Here is a 5388-nt window from a genome sequence, read left to right as displayed (position 1 = left end):
AAATTATTAATACTTAACCATAGTTAATCATTTACCTTATGCACCTCGTGCCCATATCATAATCCGCCCAGCAATATCCACAGGCTCATAACTTCAACATATATCCAATAATTTACACGGATATTACCACGACAACACAAAATAAAATTCATATTATAAATTGCCCATAGGCCACAACCAAATTCCAAATATACAACAAAATAAATTAATTTCACAATAAATAGCCCAAGGCTCCACACAAGGTACATAAAACCTCGATAACAACAAAAAAAGATGGAAAATTAACGCAACATAAGATGACACCTTCATAAATCCGATTTTTCGATAAACATATTAATACTTCAATTTAAACTTGCTTAATTAATTATTTGCACACGGAAAAATAAATCCATAATATAATTATTTACAGGAAAATACCAAATCAACAATCACATGAAATTCACATAAAATTCCAAGTCGCAATCACACCAAATTATCTTATAAAATACATATTCAACAAAACGAACACTGCGGCATGACAATTCAAGGATTTACTAAGTTTTCACAATTTTCTAATTTATTACTTAAGGGTGTCTACAATTTTTAATAGATATAATTTGCACATATAAACAAAGTACGTACTCGTCACCGGTAAAAACTTACCCGCACCGGGTGTATACACCCAACTAATTAAAAAGTGTCATATGTCGCCTTATTTAATTATAACTATTAATACTTAACCATAGTTAATCATTATATATTTTGCACATGCTCCTTAAACAAAATAGGCGGAGACATCAAAATAACGAGGAAAGTGAACGGGGAAAAAGAATTCACAATGAAGTTAAATAAATTTTTCACCCAGTCAATTCACAAACTGAAGGACCGTTAGTTCAACTTGATGTACTCATGTGCATATTTAAGGGATAAATATAGGCCTAACCCCAAAGATAAGGGACAATTTTGGCTAAAAACTCTCATTGTTCACCACAAAGGATAAGAAAAAATTGGCAGAAGCTCCAAAGAAATCCTCATTTATGAAAAATGTATCTCTAAGTTACAGAAGATACCTTCTGTGATGATCTTGGCGGTGTTTTGGGTGAACATGCCACTGCTGATGATCGCATCCAAGTAAAATGTAGTGAGATTTACTAGAGAAGACTACTATGGAGAAGCAAAGTAAAGCTTATGTAAGCAACGGTAATTATGGGTTTCAATAATATAAAAAAAATTATTATTCAACAAAAGCAATCAACCATTCTCCACAAATGTATGTAAATTCTTCTATCCAAAAATCAAAGAAATCTAGTTCGCTAGCTTCTGCTTCTCGAATGTCTCAAAATACTACTTCATATAAATCATTCTATATAAGAGCTTCAATTTCTAAACAGCTGGTGAAAAGTAACGAGCCACACTATAGTACTTCAATTGTACTTTGCTCCTGATTTCCACGTACTTGTAGATGATTGCTACGAAATAAAAATAAAAATAGAATTATGAAAAGTTTTAAACACATTAACTATAGTTGCAGTATTTCTCCACACTTCTTATACAAGAAAGTCAGATTGTTAAAATACCTATGTTGTGTTCCCAACACTTTGTAACCAGGCTAAAAGTGAGACATTTGATTCATTCATATCCAAATCAAAATCAACATCCTTACAGGAAAAAGAAAATTTAAGATGAGTTAATAATATGACAATAATTTAACATAAGTTTTACGTAAAAAGGAATGAAAGAAAACTAACTTGCAAATTAACTTCTGGTAAAGGAGATATTGCTTGATGGGGAGTGTAAGCATTGTCCTCAAACATGTTTTTTATTGATGGTGCAACATCTTTTTGAGATTTCTCTGTGAACAAACAACTAATTTGACTGTTACAAAAAAAAAAAGGTAAAACAAGCAAAGACTTGTATAGTAATACTTACTAATTTTCCCATTAGTCAGTTGAAAAGTTTTTCTTTGTTTGGGTTTCTCCCAATGCCGTAAAATACGCTCTTTACGAACACCTGGTACTTTTACATAAAGAGGCTCTAATACCTTGTTGTCTTCTATGTTTTTCTCACAATTTTTTGCTGAAATATGGGCAGCACTACTGTTCAATTTCTCTAAATAATCATCTAACTCATCTGAAACATTTTCGAGATGTCTTTGAAAAATCTCTCGACACTCCACACTATATTTGCTAAGATGAGTAAGATTATAACAAGTTTGCATCATACTATTGGTGTAAACAATCTCAGATTCTGAACTTCTATTCATAGAACAACTTTGGCTTGGCAAATTTTTTATTCTTTTCCTCGCATCTTTAGTCCATCTTCTCAAAATTTATTCCTTAGGGGATTTCACAAACTTTATTTGACGTATAAATCAACAGACAATGTGCACATAAAATACCCATAGATTCAAACTTCTTGCAAGTGCATGTCACATGTAAAGTTGTGTGATCCAACTCAACAAACCAACTCTTACTTGAATTATGCATTTTCACTTCATATTTGGACACGTGGCCATCACAATATACTTGTGCCTCAATAAAACATGTTCCGGATCCTTTGAGAAACTCTTTCTCAAATATGTTGTAAATCTTATGAGTGTAGACTGCAGAAATCTGAGTTAAAATTGGACTACCTTTAACAACAGGAGTAGGCTTACCCTGTTTACATTTGAAGTCCTCGTGTTCTTCACTCAAACGCCACTTATTTACTACATTTTTTTCATAATTAGTCACAAATATATGCAAATAAGTACTCAAATCGCCAAGCCCATTTAGTACATGATTAGTAGATTCACTTCGAGATGTGGCTTTCAATCCAGCACTAAACACATCATTATTAAAAGCTGTAGACCACATGTGTCATTCTTCTACATTGTGCATTGTAAGCATCATCTCCCATGTTTTATCAAATTCACTTGTTAAAAAGTTTAGAAAAACCTTTATCATTCTTAAGTGAGCCCAAATGAGATGGAGCATTCTGAGATATATGCCATTGACATAATCTATGTCTAGTGCCAGACATCACTTCTCTAATGGCAATTGCCATTGCTTGAGCTTGATCAGTTATAATAGTTTTCGAGAACAACCATTTGAAAGATTCTGCAGACTCATCAGATAAAAAGCCACAACCAAAAATTATATTCTGCCAGTGATGATTTATTCCAATAAATAGTGCACAAGTCATACGATACTTATTTGTTCAATATGTGGTATCAAAAGACACAACATCCCCAAATATCCCCAGTGCATAGTCGCTTCTGCGACACAGGCGTCGCTTCTGCAATCCACACTATCCAGGCCAAGCTCGCACCTGCGGAGCATATTTTCGCTTCTGCGATGATCGCAGGTGCGACTGTCTCGCGCATCTGCACAAAGTTTCTGCTTCTGCAGCTTCTTTGTACGCTGCTGCGATGCCTTCCCCAGCCATGGCCAATTTCGCTTCTTACAAGTCTTCATTCTGTAACCTCTTTACTTTGGTTCATATTTGTTTAGCAATATTAAGGATTACATGGGGGAAAAGAAGAATGTTGTTGTAATTTTTTTTTTTAACGTTGATGCAATTTCTTTTGAGAAGATAAGTAAAGTAAAGTAAGCCATAGTAGTCAAAAAGTTAGCGAAAGCATATATAATACGTACCAAGTATGTTTTATAATTACTAGGCTGCCCAGATTCATGTCCATCGTTTCTGCGACAAGAAGCTTGCTTCTGCGAGGTCGCTTCTGCGATGAAGCTGTCGCAGAAGCGGAAACATCAGCAGCTGCCCAGAAGCAGCAGATTTTCAGCAGCTTCTTCAAGTTCGGAATTGGTTCGTTAACCGTCCAAAATCCACCCGAGACCCTCAGGACTTTAACAAAACATACCAACATGTCCCAAAATACAATACGAACTTAGTCGAGGCTTTAAACCACGTTAAACAACACTAAAATTTTGAATCGCGCTATGAATCGAATTCTGAGTTTTCAAATCTTCCAACTTTTATATTTTGCGCCGAAACATATCGAATCAATCCGGAATGACTTCAAATTTTGCACGTGAGTCATATATGACGTAACGGAGCTGTTCCAATTTTCGGAATCGAAATCCGACCTCGTTATCAAAATTTCAACCTTCGGTCGAATTTTTCCAAAATTTCATATTTTCCAACTTTCGCCAAAATGCGTCGAATCGTCCTACGGACTTCCAAATCCAAATCCGAACATGCCTAAGTCTGAAATCACCATACGAAGCTAGTGGCATCATCAACTCTCCGATCAACTCTTTCTATTTAAGCTTCAAAATGATAATTTTTCTTTAAATTTAATTCCAAATCTTCCGGAAACTAAACTCGACCACACACGCGAGTCATAATGCATATTATGAAGATGCTCGAGATCGTAAGTCATTGAACGGGGTGTTTATTCCTAAAACGACAAGTCGGGTCGTTACATCAATATTGATAAACTTCATGTTTACGCCACGATCAGGGGCGGCTCAATGATATTTGTGGCCTAAAGCCAAACTTCAATGAGGGGCCCTAAATTTTTGTTATAGAAGAAAACTCATAATGTTATTTGAAATGGCGAAAGCAATCGCAACTCCTGCTACACCAAGTTGAAGCGAGGAGACAAGCAAATAATTAAGGGGCCAAAAGGAATGCAATGAGCAAACAACAAAAAAGAAGGAAAATAACATATCTTTGTAAAGTTAAAGACAAAAGCTTAGGACGTTGAGCACCAAAAGCTTAAGAACAAAGAGGTTCCATACCTAAAGCAAGACCAGAGGTACTGAATAACCAGTAATATTAGCAAATGCAAGCTTGAAAACTTCTCTGATTTCTTGGAAGATTTGTGATGGTGTTATTTTTTCATGCATTTGTTTGGGATTTTCTTGGGGTAGTGATAAAAGATCAATAAATAAGTGGGTTAGAGTGGATTTTGTGATGATATTGGTGGTTTTTGATCAATTTTGGTGATATTGGTGAACTTAGGAGTGGTGTTTGGATTGCACATAGCTACAATTCAAAACAAGAGAAAACATAAAAAATTTTGTTAGCAGGTTTTCTTGATTTCTTTTCCTATAGGTTATCTAATTTGTTTTAGTAGTGAGAATTCCTGAAATGATATTGAAATGCATAGAAAAAGCCAAATGAATAAAAGAAGAGAAGAAGTTAAAAAGAGATGAAAAGAATATGGAGCCATTCTTTTTAATAATAATAGTGCATAAATAACACAAGATGGTGGAATTTTCATGCGTGCACGGATCTCAAAAATATATTCTCTTCTCAAACGGCTCCCTTCCCTTAAAATGTGCAGTTTTTGGTCTTTTTAAATATTTATTATTGTTAAAAAATATAGACTAATAATATATTAATGGTTAAAAATTTTGGGGCCCTAAGCAACAACTTTACCTGCTTCACCCTTGCGCCGGTCCT

General features: G+C 34.6%; 1 long non-coding RNA gene across 1 annotated transcript; it reads right to left on the bottom strand.

Moving 5' to 3' along the window:
* Positions 1-1055: 1055 nt before the first annotated feature.
* Positions 1056-5076, bottom strand: LOC107831625 (uncharacterized). The gene is made up of 4 exons (XR_012703843.1): positions 4722-5076; positions 1728-1831; positions 1557-1637; positions 1056-1448 (listed from the first exon to the last, which is right to left on the bottom strand). It is a non-coding gene; the product is annotated as an uncharacterized LOC107831625 (long non-coding RNA).
* Between the last annotated feature and the right edge of the window lie 312 nt (positions 5077-5388).

Source organism: Nicotiana tabacum, chromosome 20 (assembly GCF_000715075.1).
Source record: "Nicotiana tabacum cultivar K326 chromosome 20, ASM71507v2, whole genome shotgun sequence".
Taxonomy (NCBI): domain Eukaryota; kingdom Viridiplantae; phylum Streptophyta; class Magnoliopsida; order Solanales; family Solanaceae; genus Nicotiana; species Nicotiana tabacum.
This window is presented reverse-complemented; position numbering and strand designations above follow the sequence as displayed.